This window comes from Schistocerca cancellata, chromosome 10 (genome assembly GCF_023864275.1).
Source record: "Schistocerca cancellata isolate TAMUIC-IGC-003103 chromosome 10, iqSchCanc2.1, whole genome shotgun sequence".
Lineage (NCBI taxonomy): Eukaryota > Metazoa > Arthropoda > Insecta > Orthoptera > Acrididae > Schistocerca > Schistocerca cancellata.
The window spans coordinates 167,208,435-167,234,596 of record NC_064635.1 but is presented as its reverse complement, the minus strand read 5'-3'; positions in this window follow the sequence as shown (position 1 = coordinate 167,234,596).

The window sequence follows — 26,162 nt, the reverse complement described above, 5'->3', positions numbered from 1 at the left end:
CTATACTCTGGAATATATAGTACTATAAACATAGAGGGGACATACAGGTAAAATAAAAGCACTGTAATAAAAGTACAACGAAGTTATATGTCTTCTTAAGAAAGACGATGATTACCGGTTCTATTCACTCCACAAATTGCAAAAGGACTATATTTTTTAACTAGCCGAAACACAAGTCAGAATAAATTATAGTTTAAAACTGAACTTTTTGTTAATGAAACAGAATTGCATATTTGTTTGCCGTATATGTAAACAAATACAACACAATTGAGATTCTTACTTACAAATAAAGTGCGATTTAGGCAAATTGAGCAACCCATCCACTGTTGGTCACAGACTGAAAAAAATATCGACTAACAATTTCGAAAGCTTTGAAATTCATAATTTCCTCGTTATTTGGATGATACTCCCAGAATTCGTTCGAAACACTAGCATGGAACTTTTCTGGGACTTTCGTTTCTGTTCGGTACCACTGCTTCCATTTACTCCATTTTGCGGTACTCGTAATCACTTCTTTACCCAAATGGGCTTAGTCTTTATATGATAGGATGATGTATTTACAGGTACAGCCGAGGTTAAATTGCAGAGACCCTTATTTTATTTATAGTGTGTAAATAACTTTAAAAAATCAACATTTACAATTTAAAAATCTCAGCATATACTGAATATTTTAGCCCTCGATGTGAAATCACATTAATACCTACTTTACATAATACTGTAACATTGTTATCCGTCACATCTCTTGGTCTAGAGCCTCTAAATCGTGGGGGTATTGAATTCGATTCGCAACGGGGTCGGAGATTTTATTCATTCGGGCACTGAGCGTTTGTGTCGTTCCGATCATTTCATCTCATCCTCATCACAAAGTTGCACAAGTTGCCGAAGTGGCGTCAAACAGAATGACTTGTACCAAGAGGCCAGACAACACTGGGCACTCCCGGACAATAACGCCATACTGTCATTCTTCAAGCTTTCTAACATCGATTCCTTCAAATCTCAGGTATACGTATCCCATCAGTAGGTATACTGACGTGCGGTTATTTTCGCACTTTTTCCGTTTTAAACACCTCCATGGGTGAGTATCACAAGCAGCTAGTGCAGCGAACGAAGCAGCCACGAGCTTTGCTTAGTGTACTTCATGAGTACGAGAGAGACATATGGAATCAGCTCCATCTTGTTGCAAAGCAGGAGGGCGGCATCTAGCATTTCTTTAACCGTGAAAACGGTTCACAAACGTCAGAAGATAAAAGCCTACAATTTTTTTTTATCGTGAATGGGAATTTGATGCAAAATGTGTGGGTTTCGGATGTACCAGCACCAATTAGTCTGACTATTCACATGACCCGAAAGGTGAAGTTAAGTTCGCCAAATACAGTCTTTTTATACAACCACAGCAATCACCTGATACTATTCTTTTTACTAGCTGGAAGTAATGCTCCAACACCAACCACGGTAAGGTTTCTGGTGTAAGGTTCTCAATACAGAACGATGATATGAACGTTCAACACCTGCCTGTAGCAAAAGCAGCCTAACGGATTTATTAGAACTAGCAATAATTTTCTGCAAAGTGTAACTGAAGGCTTGCTGCTATGATTAGAATTACGAACATCGCCATGCATCGCCATTTTGTTATCATCTTCTGAAAAGTAAGTTTTGCAGGAATACTAGCGTTCAGGGGCAGTTTGTCAGAAAATTTCACGACTTGTCCTAAGCGGGCCATTACGGATGTATATGAAAGGAACCCTGGGAATTAGAGGTAGCAAAGTTGTATAGAGATCAACTAGCAATAATACCTTAACGTATTCCTGTGCGATTATGCCGACTGTCCATTTGGATGGTAAATTGTTTGGAAAGTCAGTTATTGTCGTAAAAGAAGTTAGAGGCAGCCTGACCCTTACGATTCTTTCTCGTGTGCGTGATCTTGCAGGGGCAGTAGGGAATATTTGCGTCACAGTAGGTATGAGTGAGAAAATGAGCTTAAGAGGGATGCAGCTATAGCCGGCCGGAGTGGCCGAGCGGTTAAAGGTGTTACAGTCTGGAACCGCACGACCGCTACGGTCGCAGGTTCGAATCCTGCCTCGGGCATGGATGTGTGTGATGTCCTTAGGTTAGTTAGGTTTACGTAGTTCTAAGTTCTAGGGGACTTATGACCACGGCAGTTGAGTCCCATACTGCTCAGAGCCATTTGAACCATTTTTTAGATGCAGCTATAGTATGAGCACTTCTTTTTTACCAATTGCTGGTCTGCGTACAAATATCGCACTCCTTTAGAGCAAACTGCCTCTTCTGAAAAGTGTGTGGCATTGCATTTGATACTACCTGAAGCCACTGGACAAATTCAGTCTCTGAATGTTAGTTTTTTCCGGGCCTGTGAAACATATTACCGCGCTATCTGCAGTTACGGCTTAAAGGATACGTAGCTGAATGTCTCGCGCGTTCTGTAACCAGCAAAGATATCGCCTTCGACCTTAATGGTGCGAATCTTTGTGATCACTGTAGTGCACCATTTTCCATTCGGTGTTCATGGCGCGAGTTAATGATTTGTTCTGAACATTTTTTCTATGTAGACGATGTCCATTTTGTGGAGTGTAATACATACATACATCTCATACAGGGTTGATACCTTCCCGCACACTCATTTTCTGTCACTCTCCTGATGCACGCGGTGAGTCATTAGCAGCTAATATTTTTCCTGCCATAAGCCTTAACACAAAAGTTTCAAATGGCTTTACTATAGACTGAACTCGCAACGTCGCACTAAAGAGTTTCCTTGATAGACAGCCAGAAGACGGGAGCTTGAGTGCCGTATCGCCGAAATGACCGTAACGAATATTACTTTGTCTCTCTATACACTCACACATTTTACTAAGCCACTAACACAGGATCCTGAACCAGTTTCAGGTTGCACGTCTAGCGACTTTGAGAGGCATCAAAAAATTTATATTCATTACTTTTCGTAATTACCGATTGAATTTAAAATTTGAAGTTCTACCATTCTCTACTCATTAAGAAGTATAGTCTTATGTGAAAATTTTAAGGCAATAAGACAACTGTGTGTTTTTTGTCTTGAGGCCGTCTAAATGATGCCGCGCAAATATGCATCCACTAATCGAGAATGATAGACTTAGTGACGTCCAAGAAACATTACACATAATTTCAAACATTTGCTAAACCTTTTTTGTGTGGCCATCTTCCGTGGCACCTGTTAACATCTGTTATTATACATTATTTACTTTGTGTTGTTTCTATTCTTGTACTTTATGTACTTGTTTGTGTGTGATTTTTTCCTTGTGTTGGTGACAGTTAGGTGTTTGTTCTTTTCTGTTTCTTTGTATCCATTGTATGCGGCTATTTGTATTATAGTATTCATTAATTTTTTGTAATTGGCTGTATCTCACGGTACTGTGTTTAGCTAGTGGAGCATGTATCTAGGAGCTGCCTGCTTTTGAGAATTGGGGTGTTGTGATGTCTCATGTACAATTGTGTCTGTTGTTGTCGGTTTTCGGTACATGGGAAATGTGTGTTGGTTGTTTTCAATCTTTATGGTGATTCCAAGAAATTAAACTATTTAGGTCTTTCTCTATTGTAATATGTATCTTATCATGAACAGAATTTATGTCTGTGTGTAACTGGCCAATTTTATTGTTTGGTTCGTCTATCAGGCACAAGATGTCACCCATATGTGTCATCCAGTATAGGCTGTTGTATCTATTTGGCACTATTTTGTTAAATATAATCTGTTCTACATGGTTCATAAATATGTTTGCTATGGTTTCGCACACTGGAGATCCCATTGGTAATCCTTCCCTTTGTAAATACAATTCATTCTCTTCTTCTTCATGTGCCGTCTCCTCTAAGAAGGTTGGCTGTCATCATGGCAATTTCTGATCTTGATTTGGCTGATCTAAGGAGTTCTGACGTTGAGCAGTTGTACCAATTTTTTAAATTGTCAATCCAGGATGTCCGTCTTCTACCCCTCGTTCTCTTCCCACAAAATTTCCCTTCTAGTATTATTTGCAATATTTTGTAATTTACTCCCCTAATAACATGGCCTAAATATTGTAGCTTCCTTACTTTAATAGTTTTAATTAATTCTTTTTCCTTTCCCATTCTTCTTAGGACATCTTGATTAGTAATCCTCGACACCCAACTAATTCTAAGTATTCTTCTATATGCCCACATTTCAAAAGCTTCTAAACTGTTCATGTCCTTCTTTTTCAATGTCCACGCTTCCATTCCGTATAGTAATTTTGAGAATACATAGCATCTTAGCAACCTCATTTTTGTGTTTAAACAAATGTCTCTCGAACAGAATGCATTTTTCATCTTATTAAAGATACTTCTGGCCTGTCCTATTCTCGATTTAATTTCTTCTGAGCTTTCAATCTCCTCATTTACAATTGTTCCGAGATATTTAAATTTACGTACTTGATCGACTCTTTCCCTATTGATTGTAAGATTTTCTTGTTGGTGTGTTTTAGATATCACCATGAACTTAGTCTTGCTTACGTTAAGAGTCAAGCCAAATTCTTCACTTTTTTCTGCGACTTTGTCAAGAAGTAATTGTAGATCTTTGAGGTTTCCAGCTAGTAGTGCAGTGTCATCAGCAAACCTAACATTGTTAATGTTTAGCCCATTCACTTTAATTCATTATTGAACCGAAAATAATTCTGTTCCTATAATAGCAGATTCACTAAACTATTTGTTGTTGACACCCCTCACAGATTGATGAAAATAAAATAAAAGTTGTAGTATTACTACTTTATATTGTCACTGTTCACGCAATAACAATTATGAATCAAGCATGGCCTTTCAATTTAACACTTCATTTCTGCCGACTCTATGGCAACACAGTATGCAGGCAGTATCCACAAACACCACTGAATGTACCTGGAGTAATATGTCAGAGTACGACACACGGATGAGAAGATACGACGCAATAAACGTAAAACACGTGGAAAAATAGCTTTCGCTTAGTACGGCGCGGAACAGAACTTCAACATGAGGCATGACATTTTAATACATTAATTCTTTAGCAGTGATTAAATCCGCAATTGGCTTCGCAGACAATATCTACATTTGTTACTGAATGTATCTGCAACATTTAATTACCGCACAACACGTAATTCGAGAGATATCATAAGCATTTAAGCGCTATTGATTAAAATGGAGCGCAATTTACCCAAGCTGCATTCGAGTGTTTCGTAATGAGACTATTTAGCGATTTCCAACAAACTAGTAGCACAGTTTGAAACTTTTTTGTGAACTTTATCTCGCTTACATGTACAACGTTATGTATTTAATACGTCAGTTAATTAGTAACCAGACTTTTGAAGCGTCTCACACATAGGAGTTTGATTCTTTAAGGCCAGGTTCTCATTATAAATGATCGATAATTTGGATTTTATTGGATCCTTTGAAACGTATCTGTCTATAATCTTAGGACGAAAATGTTTTTTGGTCTGTGCATTAAAAAAGTTTATACAGCTCGTTGTTCGAACCAGTGTCACTCCGCCGTGGGACGCTCTCAACCGGAGACACCCGGCTAAGGCAGAAAAGGTGTCGTGTCGTGACGCACGTTCACAAAGCGATTTATATTGTAGTATAAACTTATTCGCCGAAGAAGCTGACGAACAAAGTGTACAGGCTGCCGAACGCAGCATCTTCAGCTGAGCCAGATAGGCTTTTCTCGCCAAGAAGAAAGAGGGAATCGTTCTCCAGAAACAATTCGAGTTAAAGGAAAGGTTGACATAGGTCCTGGAATTGCAAAATAAACGTCAGTACCGGAAACTCTTTTTTTGTGAAACTATGCTGAAAATTGGCAAAAACATAATTTTTGGTACGCCATATTGTATTGTTCACTTTGAATTTTGAAGATATAACTTCACATTTCTGCTCAGCGACATCAAAACTATATAAAAACATGTAATTCTTACTCAGATTTAACTAATAACACATATGAAAATTTCCCTAAACTTTAAACAGGTTTTTCTCGCGGTACGATCTTTGAAAACTGCTTGGAACATGGAATAAAAACGATTCAACCTCTTAATTTCTACATTTGACCACCGAAAAGTAAACACTTTCGGTAGGAGCTTATACCCATAATACATGAAATTTGTTAATATCAACTTTTTTTCTAAAGACTAAAGAGTGAAAAAACACAAGTTCCAGTTAGCACTATATCGTTAAATTTAAGGTTATTTCATTGTGGCGAGGTATAATCTCCTGATGTTATCCATTTTTTTATTTCAGATAACTCCTTTTGGGCTACACACCTCGTACTTCAAACTCGCAGGTCCTTGATCAAACCTTAATTACGGGCGCCATTTTTTTAAAAATCTAAGATAAAGTTCAAAGTGCGATTAGTTATAATCTTAGAACAGATCCTTTTTATGTCTTGTCACTGTCCAAAAAAAAAATTTCCCAATTTTGCCTGTGTTTTGCTCATTTGAATGAGACCCTGTTCTTAATTAATAGAGTGTTTGCTGGTTGCTACCATGGGGCCGTGTTCTTACCTAACCCTGTGTTCCATTCCTTCTTCCAATACCGTGTTGAAATCCTAAATGATTATTAGCTGTTCTTCGTTTATACGGGGTGAAGCATTTAAGACTGTTTGTCAGAATATTTGGCGAAATACACATCGGATTAAAAAAAATTACAATAGATATTGGTCACCTCGAAGAGGAGAGCCATTAACAAAACGCTCGCCCCCCCCCCCCCCCCTCCCTGCGCCAATCCTGGCTGGCCGTGTGGGGGGACGGGGGAGTAGGTGGCTTCGAAATCTTAAGCAGGATTCCCTATCTTTATTGCAGCTTTGGGTCCACCGTGAAAAAATATGTACCTTTTGTACAAAACATTTCTTTCGGTTCGTGATAGATGGCGCTGTAATCGGCACACATGAATATGGGGTGACAGTTGTTACAAAACTGTAATATCTCACAAAAATATACCCCGAGATAGTTACAGGCAACGGCACTCATAGTAATCAAGTGCACCGAGATAGTGAGAGCCAAGAGGACTCAGAAAAATCTAGCACGCCGAAGGGAACAGATTACTACTACGTCCTCGTCGTTGTTCCTGGGTAGCGCTAAATGTAGTGTAAGAATGCACTGTGGGAGGGTAGACGGTGTCACATTATAGCATTTTCCCAATTATGAAACAATGTACTTTGATTTTCCTCATCGGATGCGCATTTTTGTGAAATATTACCGTTTTGCAACAATTGTCACCAGATATTCACGTGCACCGATTACAGCGTCATCTACCATGCAATGAAACAAATATATCATATACAAGTTACATATATTTTCCTATTTACGAGTTCAAAGTCAACCCCCCCCCCCCCCCGGTCCCGTCACCTGGGGTGATGCAAGGGGTCGAGCATTATGTTAATCTATGTCTTTCTTCGACATGGACAATGTCTATTACCACTTTTCTAAATCCGATGAGCATTTCGCCAAATATTACGACAAGCAGTTTTAAATGCCTCACCCTGTATATTGAGCTATCCTTTCATCACCTTACATACTGTTTCTTTCCCTTTATCCTCTCCCACCTGAGGTAAGTTTGCTGTTGTTGGTTTACTGATCAGAAAAGTCCTACGTCTGAGCTCTTCACACCCGGTTCCTTTTTACCATACCTTTCTAGTCTTTATTTTCTGAAAGAAAGCAATAGATGCTCCTCAGTAACTCTCCAGGCTATTACGAAGCGAGAGCATGGCTGCCCGCAAGCCGCCCTTCACTGGAGGTAAGGTTCCCAGCTCGCAGCCTCCACCCCCACTTTGCATCCGGCGAGCACAGGGCAACAACCCAGCCACCCAGCGGCACAGCGGCAAATCCGCTTTGCAGTCCTTCTGCCCCCTAAACGGCGAGTCGGGGTCAAGTCCCAGCTGTGCTGGGGATCGATAGCGGCCAGTCGTTGTAGACAGAACCTGTCTGGGATTTGGGTGGATGTCAGGAAATGTTGGCAAGAGGCGGCCGTAACACGCGGAGTGAGGATTCTGTGTAGACAATTAAATTTGAATTTTTTAATAGTCTTCATGAAAAATCAGCTTCACCTGTGGATCAGAAAATAACAATCATCAGCTTTATTACTTGGACCTAAGTATTTCCATTGGAAACGACAGATTTTTCATCAGTATTTTTGGAAAAGCCACTAACACACATCAGATTGTGCCCGCATCCTCATTCCTATGAAAACGCATTTTTCCATTCAGCCGTTCATCCTGCTATTTCTATATCTCTGTCACCTGACAAGCAAGATGAAGGGAAGAGTTTAATAACAACTGTTGCAGTATATGACGGTTATGGTCCCTCTTTACTTGAAAAGACCTTCCGAAGTTAAGGCGGATGCTAAAGTGACTACTTTAGGCATCAATGTTGTTTCTGACAATAACGATTAAAAAAAAGTTTTTTCCTATTCAATTTTTTGGCCCTCTTTCATATATATAATTCGTGTCTTCTAGTTAAAAACATATGGATCCAAGTTGCTTTTCCCACTAACAACAGTCCGCAGGTCGTGGTCGTGCGGTAGCGTTCTCGCTTCCCGCGCCCGGGTTCCCGGGTTCGATTCCCGGCGGGGTCAGGGGTTTTCTCTGCCTCGTGATGATTGGGTGTTGTGTGCTGTCCTTAAGTTAGTTAGGTTTAAGTAGTTCTAAGTTCTAGGGGACTGATGACCATGGATGTTAAGTCTCATAGTGCTCAGAGCCATTTGAACCATTTTGAACCACTAACAACATGCAAAAAATTGTTATTCACGCTCTCAAGTCTACATTTGCTCTTATACACAGATCAGGAGTTTATAAAATAACTTGTGATAGGTGTCCCTTTTATCATATAGGACAAACTGGAAAATCTTTGAGTGTCAGGCTCTAGGAACATGTATTGGAGAAAAGAGACACTACAGTGCATAATTACACTTTTGCTGACCATCTGTTAAGTTCCGGTCACAAACCGAAACGTGTTGAAGAAATTTCAATTTCGGATTGGGAAGAGGAAGGTCATAGGCTCGACGCACTTGAATAGCTGGAGCTTTTGAAGCATGCGAGTGTTTCCAAGATCGATGGTCTCATCCTCAATGAACAGCTACCATTATGTAACAAAAACTTTTTGTAGAGTTAATCCACTACTCGCGGGATTTTATTCCTTTAATTTTTACTATGTTTTCCAGAATCTAGTTCAGAGAAACCTTTTTCTTCGAGTCTCATAGATGCATACTACTAAAATTCTGCCGCGCGGTATTAACCGAGCGGTCTGGGGCGCTGCAGTCATGGACTGTGCAGCTGGTCCCGGCGGAGGTTCGAGTCCTCCCTCGGGCATGGGTGTGTGTATTTGTCCTTAGGATAATTTAGGTTAAGTAGTGTGTAAGATTAGGGACCGATGACCTTAGTAGCTAAGTCCCATTAGATTACCCACACATTTGAACATACTAAAATTGTCTTCATGCAGATATTTTTTGAATTGTGTAGCTGTTTGTATAAATATTCTTTAATATCCTGTATTTTACGTAATGACAATTTCTGTATAGCCTAATAGATGGCTCTGTTATACTTCATTTGCTCAATTTTTTTGTACTTTCATAAGTACATTAATCTCTCTTCCTTTGCATTTTGTTTTATAATTAACTGTTTTTTAATTCAGTTTCTTCTTTTATAATGTGTCAAATGGGCACATGTCACTCTCAGCGCCAGATAGATGGCGAAATTTTTATTGCTTACGTGCCAGCGATGATATCCACTGGGCCGATAAGTCTGATGTTCCTGATCAGGCTTAGGTGCCAAATAATTTAACGTGTTTAATTTTGATTTTTGACTTGGTCATATCTGCTCGCAACTACGACGATTGCTTTCTCGCAATGTAATTTTACTTAAGTAACCTTTGTATGCCATGACACTTGTCATCTTCGTTAGTAATTTTGTCAAATTTAATTTTATATGTATTATTTTACAGGGTTTCTTAAAATTTCATTCTGATAAAGACTTACTTAGAGTTGTCGAAACCTTGGTCAGTGTACCAGTCAGTTACTCGCAACCGGTTGGCTGCGTGATTCCTATGTTGAAACGTAATACGGTTGCTGAGAGACTACCATGTTTAAAACTGTTAGTTATGTATTTAAACAGTTGACCCATTACGGGAATCAAGAATGTGGATCACTTTTGCCGGTTATCGACATTGGTACCAGAAAGATATCTATCCCATGATTCCATGATCTTTTAATTTCTGTAACATAAATGTGAGATAAAGGAATGCAGGAGGCAAGCCGCCATTATTATAATAATCAGTAGTTCTGATTGGGTTGCAATGGTAAAAGTTGAACATCAGGCAAGGAATGACTAGTCTGCGAATGTTTGTTACACGTACAGTTTGAAACGCCATATCTACGTGCAGTAATCGCTCCTGGATATCTGATGATGGATAAATTCCGGAACGCGTCATATGAGCAATGAAGTCATTGCTTGCCTGACGTTCTACCGTTGCAACCCAACCGGCATGAATGCAGAACTACTGATTGTTTTAATTTCGAGTTTGATGTCAGATAACAAATGAAGAAAGAAATATTTTCGTGTGATATAATTTCAAATTAACAGTTCTCGGATTTTTTCCCGTTACTATTACTACCTGCGTAATAGAACGTTCTTCGATATCTGGAACGAAATGGTGCAACGATTCTGCTTGTCACGGATTTGACAAGTCCTCAGTAGGTTTCCAGAGGTGTGTGACAAAAGATGCGTACGCACAGGTCATTCAATTCGAGAAAATTTCTGCCTGCTGGTCTCCGGCCGCAGGGCTGCCACCTCTTAGCGTCTCAGATGTGTTCTACTGGGTTCATATCAGTCAAATTTGGTGGTAATGATATCAGCGAAAGTACACCATCTCGGTACTCAAACAACAGTAAGGCTTCGGAATTTGTTGCCTTGGCGTCAATTAGTAAGACAGGCGACAACGAAGTCTACTCGAATATTTTCCACAGCATAATGCTGCTCCCCGCCAGTCTCCATTTACGAATTTAGTGAGGGAGACAAAAACACTGCTTTATACAAAACCTGTAAACCGAAACTGTTCTACATTTTTTCTAAATATATGTGGTTAAAGGTGCTTTCCATAATCGAATTGGTTTTACCGGCAGCTTGATTTTTCCAGAATGAGATTTTCACTCTGCAGCGGAGTGTGCGCTGTTATGAAACTTCCTGGCAGATTAAAGCTGTGTGCCGGACCGAGACTCGAACTCGGGACCTTTGCCTTTCGCGGGCAAGTGCTCTACCAACTGAGCTACCCAAGCACGACTCACGCCCCGTCCTCACAGCTTTACTTCTGCCAGTACCTCGTCTCCTACCTTCGAAACTTTACAGAAGCTGTCCTGCTAACCTGCAGAACTAGCCCTCCTGAAAAAAGGATATTGCGGAGACATGGCTTAGCCACAGCCTGGGGAATGTTTCCAGAATGAGACTTTCACTCTGCAGCGGAGTGTGCGCTGTTATGGAACTTCCTCGCAGATTAAAACTGTGTGCCGGACCAAGACTCGAACTGGGGACATTTGCCTTTCGCGGGCAAGTGCTCTACCAACTGAGCTACCCAAGCACGACTCACGCCCGCGAAAGGCAAAGGTCCCGAGTTCGACTTGCGGTCCGGCACACAGTTTTAATCTGCCAGGAAGTTTCAGCTTAATTTTTATTTTTTCAACTGGACACGTGCCCTTTTCGCAGTAAACAATGTGGAATACAAATCAGGAAGCCTTATATTTTGAGGATATAAATTTATTTTACATACTTTAATCAAACTAATTTGAAACATTATTGCATCAAAATTCACTTCCGGCAAAAAAGCCGCTTCACCAACAAGGGCTTCTGCGAGATAATCGAAAGTTGTATCCTTGTTCCTACATCTGAAAAACGTCTGTTCAAATTTCTTGCCTGTCGTTAGTAGCGCCGCTGAGGGGATTCAAATCAGATTTGCCTTAAATGCAGGCAGTAGTGGTTGTAAGCGTTAGTTACCTTTGACGTTGGAAGTGGTGCCTTGATGTTAGTTGAGAATGTCTTTAAGGAAACAAAGTTGTCAGTATCAGCACCTCACTGAGTTCTACCGAGATCGTGTAACACGGCTACGAGAACCTGAATGATCCTTCTGCGATATTGCAAATGTTCAAATGTGTGTGAAATCTTATGGGACTTAACAGCTAAGGTCATCAGTCCCTAAGGTGACACACTACTTAACCTAAATAATCCTAGGGACAGACACACACACATCCATGCCCGAGGGAGGACTCGAACCTCCTCCGAGACCAGCAGCACAGTCCATGACTGCAGCGCCATAGACCGCTCGGGTAACCCGCGCGGCACGATATTGCAGAGACTTGGCAGGAATGTAGCTACTGTACAAGAAGACCTGGCACTACCCAGATCGTGTTCCATGTATGGCTGTGGCACATCCGGCTGCATCTGTAACACCAATGTGAGCAGCAGTTAGCAGGTCAGTGACACAACGAACTGTTCAAAAATGGGTCTGAGCACTATGGGACTTAACATCTGAGGTCATCAGTCCCCTTGAACTTAGAACTACTTAGACCTAACTAACCTAAGGACATCACAAACATCCATGCCCGGCGCAGGATTCGAACCTGCGACCGTAGCTGTCGCGCGGTTTCGGACTGAAACGCCTACAACCGCTCGGCCACAACGGCCGGCACAACGAACTGTTAGAAACCGGTTACTTGAAAGACAGCTGCTGGGCAGACGCTCTCTAGCGGGCATTCCACTGACCTAAAACTACCGCCATTTGCGTCTTCAGTGGTGTGAAGTGACAAATCGATGGAGAGTGAGCCAGAGGCCTGTAGTGTTTTCTGATGAAAGCTGGTTCTGGTGTGGGTTCCTGTAGTCATGTCCTAGTTCATGAACCACGGGCAACGTATGAGTGGCCAAGAAAGTGGTCCCGACAGTCGGGATACCAGTTACTTTGGAATAAGGCTGGGCATCTCGGACATATTCTGAGTCGTGGTCACCTTTGTGTTCATACGGCAAAGACTACCAAATCCACCGGTTAGTCCCTCAGCCGTTAGGGGTAAAACCCAATGGGACTCCGGGCAAGTAAGGCTAGCAACCTGCTTCCCTGGTACTTTAAATATGATGCTGGCAACAATCAGAGCAAAATGCCTCGGACCTTTGGAGGTGACGGAGTCCCACCTCTAACTGACAAACCAGGGACTCCTAAGATACGACTTGGCAAGCAAATGGTAATGAGATGGGGAGCTATTAATATCAATGGGGGCTACTCTGGGAAGAAGGTAGAGCTGGCAGAGGCTGCAAGTAAGATGGGGCTGGACGTTTTAGCTGTTAGTGACATTCGGGTAAGGGGTGAGAAAGAAGAGAAAGTGGGAGAATACAAGGTCTACCTGTCAGGAGTCAAAGCAGGAATAGCACAATGGGGTGTAGGGCTTTACATCAGGAAAGAAATGGAACCCAGCGTAGTTGCAATAAGGTATGTAAACGAACGACTGATGTGGATAGATTTGACAGTGTCTAGCAAGTAAATTAGGATTGTGTCAGTATATTCGCATTGTGAAGGGACAGATCAAGATAAGATGGATAGTTTTTATGAGGCACTCAGTGATGTAGTTGTTAGAGTAAAGGACAAGGACAGTGTTCTGCTCATGGGTGATTTTAACGCCAGGATTGGAAATCGAACAGAATGGTATGAAAAGGTTATGGGTAAATTTGGAGAGGATATGGAGGCCAACAGGAACGGGAACCAACTCTTGGATTTCTGTGCCAGTGTGGGCTTAGTAATCACAAACTCCTTTTTTAAACATAAGAACATTCATCGGTATACTTGGGAAGGCAGGGGAACCAGATCTGTCATTGACTATATAATAACAGATCAGGAATTCAGGAAGGCTGTGAGGGACACACGTGTATTCAGGGGATTCTTTGATGACACTGATCATTATTTAATCTGCAGTGAAATTGGGATTGTGAGGCCGAAAGTGCAGGAGGTCAGGTCCATATGTAGGAGGATAAGAGTGGAGAAACTTCAGGATAAGGAAATCAGGCACAAGTACATAACAGCGATCTCAGAAAGGTACCAGTTAGTTGAATGTAGTCAATTACAGTCATTGGAAAAGGAATGCACAAGGTACAGGGACACAGTACTAGAAGTGGCTAAAGAATGTCTTGGAACAGTAGTGTGTAAAAGTAGGATGAAGCAAACAGCTTGGTGGAATGATACAGTCAAGGCAGCCTGTAAAAGGAAAAAGAAGGCGTATCAAAAATGGCTACATACCAGAACCCAGGTAGACAGAGAAAGTTATGTTGAAGAAAGAAACAAAGCCAAACAGATAATTGCAGCATCCAAGAAGAAATCGTGGGAAGACTTTGGAAACAGGTTGGAGACTATGGGTCAAGCTGCTGGAAAACCATTCTGGAGTGTAATTAGCAGTCTTCGAAAGGGAGGTAAGAAGGAAATGACAAGTATTTTGGACAGGTCAGGAAAACTGCTTGTAAATCCTGTGGATGCCTTGGGCAGATGGAGGGAATATTTTGAAGAGTTGCTCAATGTAGGTGAAAATGCGATCAGTAATGTTTCAGATTTCGAGGTAGAATGGGATAGGAATGATGATGGAAATAGGATCACATTTGAGGAAGTGGAAAAAATGGTCAATAGATTGCAGTGCAATAAAGCGGCTGGGGTGGATGAAATTAAGTCGGAACTCATCAAATATAGTGGAATGTCATGTCTTAAATGGCTACACAGGATAATTGAAATGGCCTGGGAGTCGGGACAGGTTCCATCAGACTGGACAAAAGCAGTAATCACACCAATCTTTAAACATGGAAACAGAAAAGATTGTAACAACTACAGAGGTATCTCTTTAATCAGCGTTGTGGGTAAAATCTTCTCAGGTATTGTTGAAAGGAAAGTGCGAGTATTAGTTGAGGACCAATTGGATGAAAATCAGTGTGGGTTTAGGCCTCTTAGAGGTTGTCAGGACCAGATCTTTAGCTTACGGCAAATAATGGAGAAGCGCTACGAGTGGAACAGGGAATTGTATCTATGTTTTATAGATCTAGAAAAGGCATATGACCGGGTTCCTAGGAGGAAGTTATTGTCTGTTCTACAAGATTATGGAATAGGAGGCAAACGTTTGCAAGCAATTAAAGGTCTTTACATGGATAGTCAGGCAGCAGTTAGAGTTGACGGTAAATTGAGTTCATGGTTCAGAGTTGTTTCAGGGGTAAGACAAGGCTGCAACCTGTCTCCACTGTTGTTCATATTATTTATGGATCATATGTTGAAAAGAATAGACTGGCTGGGTGAGATTAAGATATGTGAACACAAAATAAGCAGTCTTGCATATGCGGATGACTTAGTTGTGATGGCAGATTCGATTGAAAGTTTGCAAAGTAATATTTCAGAGCTAGATCAGAAATGTAAGGAATATAGTATGAAGATTAGCATCTCCAAAACGAAAGTAATGTCAGTGGGAAAGAGATATAAACGGATTGAGTGCCAAATAGGAGGAACAACATAGAACAGGTGGACGGTTTCAAGTACTTAGGATGCATATTCTCACAGGATGGCAACATAGTGAAAGAACTGGAAGCGAGGTGTAGCAAAGCTAATGCAGTGAGCGCTCAGCTACGATCTACTCTCTTCTGCAAGAAGGAAGTCAGTACCAAGACTAAGTTATCTGTGCACCGTTCAATCTTTCGACCAACTTTGTTGAATGGGAGCGAAAGCTGGGTGGATTCAGGTTACCTTATCAACAAGGTTGAGGTTACGGATATGAAAGTAGCTAGGATGATTGCAGGTACTAGTAGATGGGAACAATGGCAGGAGGGTGTCCACAATGAGGAAATCAAAGAAAAACTGGGAATGAACTCTATAGATGTAGCAGTCAGGGCGAACAGGCTTAGATGGTGGGGTCATGTTACACGCATGGGAGAAGCAAGGTTACCCAAGAGACTCATGTATTCAGCAGTAGAGGGTAGGAGGAGTCGGGGCAGACCAAGGAGAAGGTACCTGGATTCGGTTAAGAATGATTTTGAAGTAATAGGTTCAACATCAGAAGAGGCACCAATGTTAGCACTGAATAGGGGATCATGGATGAACTGTATAAGGGGGGCTATGCTCCAGACTGAACGCTGAAAGGCATAATCAGTCTTAAATGATGATGATGATGATGATGATGAGCTGGTTCTGCCTTGATGCCATTGACGTCATTATGTTGGCTAGACGGAGGACAGGTAAGGGCGTGCAACCAACCTGCCTCCATGGTAGACAAGCTGGACCTGTAACCAGAGTTACGATGTAGAGTGCGTATTCGTATGACAGCAGGAGCACTCTTTTGGTTTTCTACGCATCCTGACTGCAGAATTGTTTGTCAGTCTGGTGTCTGGATCAGATGTGCTGGCTTTTATGGTATTGCAGGACCCGCTTTCCAACAGGACAACACGCGCCTACATTCCGCTGTTGTAACCCAACATGCTCTACACAGTGTCTACACGTTGCCTTGGCCTGCTCGATCACGAGATATTAATCCAAACGCACGCATATGGACATCACCGGACGACAACTCCAGCTTCATCCACAAACAGCACTAATCGTCCCTGTATTGACCGACCCAAGTGCCACAGGCATGGAATGCCATCCAACAAAGTGACATCCGGCACCTGCGAAACACATTGAATGCATGTTCCATGGTTTCATGCTACATTGTGGTGGTTACACCGGTTACTAATGTACCAGTATTTCACATGATGATGATGATGATGTTTGGTTTGTGGGGCGCTCAACTGCGTGGTTATCAGCGCCCGTACAATTACCCAATCTTTGCTCAGTCCAATTTCGCCACTTTCCGGGATGATGATGAAATGATGAGGACAACACAAACACCCAGTCATCTCGAGGCAGGTGAAAATCCCCGACCTCGCCGGGAATCGAACCCGGGACCCCGTGCTCGGGAAGCGAGAACGCAACCGCGAGACCACGAGCGGCGGACAGTATTTCACATTTGCAACGGCTTGTCTTGCGCTTGCATCAACCTGTGATCCTGTAACGTCAATTACTTAAATGTATACCTAGACAAATGTATTCCCGAAATTTCATTTCTCTACACAAATTATCTTTTGGTCTTGCGTATGTTCATCACCGTCATGTTCAGTTCCTTCTTCCTATATTGCCGGGTATGTTACAATTTCATTACAAAATTGCATCCTGTATTCCGGAACGTAAATAAAATTTTATTTAATATGAACTATTTTTAAGATGTTCATGAGCAATTTTGCTTTGTAGGCAGGTTCCTTGCGAAGTTCTACATACATCTGTGTATTTCTTAAAACCACGTTATGAGGTCTTAGGCAAGTCTGATACATTTCCCCGCAGTCCTTTAACGAACAAAGTAAGAGCATATGGATTATCAGAGCAACAGTGCGATTGGATTGAAGAATTCCTAGACAACAAAATGCAGCATGTCATTCCGAGGTAAGAGTGATTTCAGGTGTGCCGCAGGGGAGTGTCGTAGGATCGTTGCTATTAACAATATATATAAATTATCCTGTGGATAACATCGGAAGTCTATCGCCAGAAACTGAATGAACCATTATGTATTCTTGAAAATATGTGTGGCTCAATGAAATGATCACCTGCTACCCTTAACCTAACAGTCAACGGGAAACGGTGTGGTGGCATATGAACAACACGTAGGATCACGTAAGATTTCTGTGGTATTACATCACGATTTAATCGAAAAATTTATATTTCAAATGCATTTGTACCGATCAAGGTAATATTTCAACCTGAAGTCAGTGGTGGATCATTGCAACACATGTGTTGCAGACTGTTTATTTGCGAATGCAAGATTATTAAGACGTTTAGTTTGAGTTACCCTTCTGTATTCTCATCTGTGTCGGCTTTGACTGTTAATTGCGATAAACGATTAAAATATATTGTGTGTTTCAAGAGTTATCGAGTGGAAATATCAAAGATATTATTCCATGATTTTTGTTACTCATAGTTACTAGAACATTTTGACGTGTGTGTGTGTGTGTGTGTGTGTGTGTGTGTGTGTGTGTGTAAAAATAATTGTAAGATTTCCATCCGATTCATCTCTAAACACACAATATATTTACAATATATATATATATATATATATATATATATACACTCCTGGAAATGGAAAAAAGAACACATTGACACCGGTGTGGCACACCCACCATACTTGCTCCGGACACTGCGAGAAGGCTGTACAAGCAATGATCACACGCACGGCACAGCGGACACACCAGGAACCGCGGTGTTAGCCGTCGAATGGCGCTAGCTGCGCAGCATTTGTGCACCGCCGCCGTCAGTGTCAGCCAGTTTGCCGTGGCATACGGAGCTCCATCGCAGTCTTTAACACTGGTAGCATGCCGCGACAGCGTGGACGTGTACCGTATGTGCAGTTGACGGACTTTGAGGGAGGGCGTATAGTGGGCATGCGGGAGGCCGGGTGGACGTACCGCCGAATTGCTCAATATGTGGGGCGTGAGGTCTCCACAGTACATCGATGTTGTCGCCAGTGGTCGGCGGAAGGTGCACGTGCCCGTCGACCTGGGACCGGACCGCAGCGACGCACGGATGCACGCCAAGACCGTAGGATCCTACGCAGTGCCGTAGGGGACTGCACCGCCACTTCCCAGCAAATTAGGGACACTGTTGCTCCTGGGGTATCGGCGAGGACCATTCGCAACCGTCTCCATGAAGCTGGGCTACGGTCCCGCACACCGTTAGGCCGTCTTCCGCTCACGCCCCAACATCGTGCAGCCCGCCTCCAGTGGTGTCGCGACAGGCGTGAATGGAGGGACGAATGGAGACGTGTCGTCTTCAGCGATGAGGGTCGCTTCTGCCTTGGTGCCAATGATGGTCGTATGCGTGTTTGGCGCCGTGCAGGTGAGCGCCACAATCAGGACTGCATACGACCGAGGCACACAGGGCCAACACCCGGCATCATGGTGTGGGGAGCGATCTCCTACACTGGCCGTACACCACTGATGATCGTCGAGGGGACACTGAATAGTGCACGGTACATCCAAACCGTCATCGAACCCATCGTTCTACCATTCCTAGACCGGCAAGGGAACTTGCTGTTCCAACAGGACAATGCACGTCCGCATGTATCCCGTGCCACCCAACGTGCTCTAGAAGGTGTAAGTCAACTACCCTGGCCAGCAAGATCTCCGGATCTGTCCCCCATTGAGCATGTTTGGGACTGGATGAAGCGTCGTCTCATGCGGTCTGCACGTCCAGCACGAACGCTGGTCCAACTGAGGCGCCAGGTGGAAATGGCATGGCAAGCCGTTCCACAGGACTACATCCAGCATCTCTACGATCGTCTCCATGGGAGAATAGCAGCCTGCATTGCTGCGAAAGGTGGATATACACTGTACTAGTGCCGACATTGTGCATGCTCTGTTGCCTGTGTCTATGTGCCTGTGGTTCTGTCAGTGTGATCATGTGATGTATCTGACCCCAGGAATTTGTCAATAAAGTTTCCACTTCCTGGGACAATGAATTCACGGTGTTCTTATTTCAATTTCCAGGAGTGTATATTCTTATTGTTCTTGTTTGAATTACAAAGTAATAAAGACAGTGACTAAATATTCTCTTGTTGTATGGGATGCTACGTATCCTCTTGTAGCGGTTATGCACCTGAGAGAGACAGGGAGTAAGCACCATGTGACATATGTATGCAATGTGTGTTGCCTATAATTTAGTCATCGCTACTGCGTGAAAGCGAAAAATTAAATTTCTATTCGTTTCTATAATATCGATCTTCGCAAAGAGACACTCGTTCCTAGGATTTTCGTATTGAAGAAGACCCTAACACTTTAGTGGGGCATGTAGTATGAAGCACACTTGATTAACAGACGCCGGCCGCGGTGGTCTAGCGGTTCTGGCGCTGCAGTCCCGGAACCGGGGGACTGCTACGGTCGCAGGTTCGAATCCTGCCTCGGGCACGGGTGTGTGTGATGTCCTTAGGTTAGCTAGGTTTAAGTAGTTCTAAGTTCTAGGGGACTTATGACCTAAGATGTTGAGTCCCATAGTGCTCAGAGCCATTTGAACCATTTTTGATTAACAGACCTTGCTAGGTCGGTGAAATTTCGTCTCCCAAGGACCGGCGGACTCAATTAAACTCTGATTTTTGTCTTCGGGGAACGTCAGCGTACATTTGTTAGCCTATCAGTAAGTCAGGACATCGCCTTGTATTCCAGAGCCTTTGCATCAAACGTCTGGGGGTGACAGTCTTTCGTTAACGTTGCTCACTAAGAGTGTCACCCCTAGACGTTTGATGCAAAGGCTCTGGAATACAAGGCGATGTCCTGACTTACTGACATGCTGACTCGCATCTCCCAGCCCAAAACGCTAAGGACAGAAACTTCAGATTTGGGGAGAAGCGATTTTTGGACATTTCAACCCTAAGAGGGTGTTTTTTTTTGGGACTAAAGGCTTTTTGAAAGTATATCACTATAAAGTGAATGTTGAAGCTGTAACTATGAAAACTGGTATTTGTTTTTTGTCAGAAAATAAAAAAAATACGTGTTTCAGCGTTTTTCGAAATTCAGCCACTGAGGGGGTAAAATTGTGGATGAAAGATTTTTTTGAAAATAAATAATTACTAAATAAGTGCAAGGGATTTTTAAGGCTATATCTACGACAGTTGGTGTTTGATTTCTTGGTTAGAAATAATCAAATATGCGTTTCAAGGTTTCTGTATATTCAACCCCTAAGGGAGTGCAATAGAGAATGAAATTTTTATGAAAATATTTCGTTACATTAAAAATATTTTAGAACTAAATGTGTGAAAGCTGGTATTGCACCTCTTCGGTTGGATATAAAAAAAAATTTTTGTTAGGGGATGAAAGTAGCTATGGAGATATCTCCATAAGAACGCAAAAGGTGTGTGAGAGACATTGGCGCCAATCTTCAGCCCTTATCTGAAGGAAACACACTTGCTGCTTCAGCGTGAGAAAGAGAGAGAGAGAGAGAGAGAGAGAGAGAGAGAGAGAGGGGGGGAGGGAGAGGGAGAGAGAAATAAAGAAAGCTAGTACATTATTTTACGTATCTCCGAGGGAATGATTTGCGTAGCAAGACTACCTGTCGAAGTGTTACCTATGAGACAAGTCGTGCCATTTAGTATAATTATAGAACGGTTCGATTATCAGCCTGTTCACCAAAATTAGTATGTAACCATATTTTTATTTAATTTTTCCTTTCACACATAATGACAATCATTATAGTTCTTATCAACTGACTGTTGCTTTCGGTCAATGTTGTTATCATTATTATTAAAGGATAATAATAAAACGTAAATACAAAGTCTCTCTTCGTGAATGACCCTAAGATGCGTGACCTGATTGATGATGGCAGTCCTGTCGGACCATTAGTATTTCCTGTTTGAGGACAAAGTACGTCAGATTACGTGCTCCACGCTGAAGCAGCAACTGTGCCTCCGTCAGATAAGGGCTGAGGCTTGGCGCTAATGACTCTCACGTCGACGCGACGTTAAATCAGAAACGCGGTAATTAATCACCTCGCAGTGGACGCACCACTCGCTCAGGCGTATCGGCGTAATATCACCACCATCTACCATAAGCTTCATGCAACTACGGAATTGGCGAATAAAACTGGTAATGCACAGGTCACACGGAATTATGCGCGTCACGTCGTACTGTCGGAATTACATTGATGAGCCTTTAAAATTCGAGCTCGCTTCATTTCACGTAAAATCCATGTTCAGTTTAGCCAGCGCAGGGCGCTCTGGAAAAAAAAAATGCGTTTAATCCCCAAAATCCCCTATGCGTGTTGGAAAGGCTGTTCTGGTAAAATGAATTTCTCTGAAACTAATTTGTGCGGCCCAATTTCATTCGTTTCGCAGAAAATCTACATTATAACTGCATAGATAGATTAAAGAACGTATTTATTTTTGCAGAAAATTCATCAAGCTATGAGAGATGTAAAATTTATTACATTTTTCTTTTACTTGTGTTTTGGTTTTAAATACGCATCTAACTTCATTTCGTAAAAAAATGTGTGTACATGAGAAAGCGATATTGTGATAATAAATAAGTGACCGTGGGACTGAAGATAGGCTTTCGAGAACGTAAATCTCGACAACAATCCAGTTCAATCTTACCTATGATGATGCCCACAGAGTTATGGAATTGTTTCCAAGAGAGCCGCATTGTATACATGTTCTACATCTGCACAAAAACTACGCAGGCCACCGTACACTGCACCACTGCTAGTAAATCCCTTCCCACTTCCACTTACAAATGGAGTAGTGAGAGAACGACTGTCTGTATGCTGAATTTTTTGTTCTTATTGAGTTTTGAATAACACTTAGGCGGTTTTTGGTTGTACTGAATTTTTATTTGAATCAACTACACTACTGGACATTAAAATTACTACACCATGAATAAATAGAGATGATAAACGGGTATTCATTGGACAAATATATTATACTAGAACTGACATGTGATTACATTTTGACGTAATTTGGGTGCATAGATCCTGAGAAGTCAGTACCCAGAACAACCACCTCTGGCCGTAATAACGGCCTTGATACGCCTGAACATTGAGTCAAACAGAGCTTGTATGTCGTGTACAGGTACAGCTGCCCATGCAGCTTCAACACGATACCACAGTTCATCAAGTATAGTGACTGGCGTATTGTGACGAGCCAGATGCTCGGCCACCATTGACCAGACGTTCTCAATTGGTGAAAGATCTGGAGAATGTGCTGGCCAGGGCAGTAGTCGAACATTTTCTGTATCCAGAAAGGCCCGTACAGGACCTGCAACATGCGGTCTTGCATTATCCTGCTGAAATGTTGGTTTTCGCAGGGATCGAATGAAGGGTAGAGCCACGGGTCGTAACACATCTGAAATGTAACGTCCATTGTTCAAAGTGCCGTCAATGCGAACAAGAGGTGACTGAGACGTGTAACCAATGGCACCCCATACCATCACGCCACGTTATTCGCCAGTATGGCGATGACGAACACACATTTCCAATGTGCGTTCACCGCGATGTCGCCAAACACAGATGCGACCATCATGATGCTGTAAACAGAACCTGGATTCATCAGAAAAAATGACGTTTTGCCATTCGTGCACCCAGGTTCGTCGCTGAGTACACCATCGCAGGCGCTCCTGTCAGATGCAGCGTCAAGGGTAACCGCAGCCATGGTCTCCGAGCTGATAGTCCATGCTGCTGCAAACGTCGTCAAGCTGTTCGTGCAGATAGATGGTTGTTGTCTTGCAAACGTCCCCATTTATTGACTCAGGGATCAAGATGTGGCTGCACGATCCATTACAGCCATGCGAATAAGATGCCTGTCGTCTCGACTGCTAGTGATACGAGGCCGTTGGGATCCAGAACGGCGTTCCGTACTACCCTCCTGAACCCGCCGATTCCATATTCTGCTAACAGTCATTGGATCTCGACCAACGAGAGCAGAAAATTCGTGATACGATAAACCACAATCGCGATAGGCTACAATCCGACCCTTATCAAAGTCGGGAACGTGATGGAACGCATTTCTCGTCCTTACACGAGGCATCACAACAACGTTTCACCAGACAACGCTGCTCAACTGCTGTTTGTGTATGAAAATCGGTTGGTAACTTTCCTCTTGTTGTAGGTGTCGCCAACATTGTGTGAATGTTCGGAAAAGCTAATCATTTTCATATCGCAGCATCTTCTTCCTGTCGGTTAAAATTCGCGTCTGTAGCACGTCATCTTCGTGGTGTAGGAATTTTGATGGCCAGTAGTGTAGTTTTCGGCTTATTAGGCCATCTTCAGATAACTACTAACCATTGTTTACAAGGAACTTGTGTTCAGCGTACCAAACATTCTGGACTAAGATGCAACGCAGTTACATACGACCTTTAGTTGTAGTATTGTCTTTGGATTTGTCAAACGGGTCTTTTGTCTTATTGGCCTATGAAACTTTTCTTTAACATAATAAATCTCATTTTATGGTTTGTCAGCACCATGTGTGACAACAATTAGAATTATTTAGAATACACTTTATTGAGTTCTGATTTTTCATAATGCGATGTTGTTACCTGTAAAATTATTCTAAAGAGTGTCGCAAATGCCGATTCTCTAACGTTTCTCAACAGTGTTCCACGTAAAGAACGTTGTTGTCCCTCCATAGACTTCCTTTTGTGGAATTTCCGTAATACTAGCTTGTTGATCGAAGCTGCCGGTAAAAAAATTGGCAGAAAGCCTCTGAAATGGTTCGATTGGGGATCTGAAACACGCGGATAGTACACAAGAATAGGTCGGACAAATGTTCTGTACACGGTCTGTTTTATAGATGAATAACAGTTTCCTAGGTTTCTCACTATAAAGCGAAGTCGGATATTCGTGTTTCCTACTACCTGTCTTATTTGTTCCTTCCATTTCAAGGCTCTCAACAACTGACATCTATATATTTAATCGCCGCGATTACGCAAAGGAGCACACCGCTAATATTGTATTCGAACACTACAGTTATTTTTTTTCCTCCAGCATTACCTTTCTTTAATAGCAATAGCCGATACCATGAATGTTTTCCAATCTTGAATAGCTGATTCACCAAAAGTATTTCATGTGATTTTGTATACGATGCCTTGTATTTCATGCTAAAACGTATAAAAAGCAGGTAATTTGTTACAATCGATATCTATTAACTCTGTATGTACAGTTAAAATTACTCTTCTTTTAGAAACATTTGAAATTACGAAATACCTGGCATGCTTAAACTCATGTTATTAATTGCATAATCTGACGATATTTATTAAATTTATTTCTGGATTCATTTATAAGGTAATGTTAACTTGGTGAAGAGTCTTCTTTTGTCAATAAAGTTGGTAAACTCATTCGTTTTGTACATTCTTTGGAATATTGTTACTACCACAGAATGTAGTTGTGGTGGGCGGGCATGCCTCGGATGGAATATGATGTGTTTTTATGTTCAGCAATAACCATGTAAATTTCTGTTCTATGGAAGTGGTGATTGTAAGGTCAGTGTGTTATAGAAGAACGTGAAATAATAAAAAAACAGGCGCAATCTGAAATCGTGCATCAGGCTTACTTAAAATTCATCTAGTCATCTGGAACCCAAAAAGTTAAAAATTTCAGACACAAGAATCTACGTCTATATGTGACGAACTGCAGCAAACAACGAGAAATGAAGATAAGTGAAAACGTTATTTGTACATCTAACGCCTCTCGAAGCTTTTGATAGGAATTAATGTTTATGAAGAGACAGAAAATAGACTGGTGATGTGTGGGATGGTACCATTACACGATTCGCCTTCATTAACTTACATTTTTCCACACTTAGAACAAGCTGCATTTCATGAAACCAAATGTAAGGTATATACGATACTGCAGTGTCTGTGTTATTTTGAATTACCAGCCGGCCTGTGTGGCCGAACGGTTCTAAGTGCTTCAGTCTGGAACCGCGCAATCGCTACGGTGGGAGGTTCGAATCCTGCCTCGGGCATGGATGTGTATAATGTCCTTAGTTAGGTTTAAGTAGTTGTAAGTTCTAGGGTACTGATGACCTTAGACGTTAAGTCCCGTAGCGCTCAGAGCCATTTGAACCACGATGCTTATTTCCTTTGCACATACATACATGTCCAGACGAACCTTGGATCGTAATTCGGAATAATACAGGGACTACAATATTGTATTCATCCGCCTGCAAAAATGTCTACATTGTGCGTAAATATACATAACTGACGTGCGAGTACAGGTTGTAGGCACATGGTTGACGACATATGTACGTTTGAGTCTGGCCGTGAGGCGCACACGGGTAAGGCGACCACTCGATATAAGCAGGAAACCGGGGTTCGAGTCCTGATCTAGCACAAATTTTAATTGTCGTCATTCCATTCTACAGCTGATGGTAGTCATTATTCACAATTGCGAATACATTTCATGTATGAAACAGAAATTATTTCAGGTCAACCTGTACTCTCTTACAGTCATCGATTTGTCCTTATGCAGTACAGCAACATCGTGAAAGAAATGGTTCAAATGGCTCTAAGCACTATGGGACTTAAGATCTGAGGCCATTAGTCCCCTAGACTTAGAACTACTTAATCATAACTAATCTAAGGACATCACACACATCCA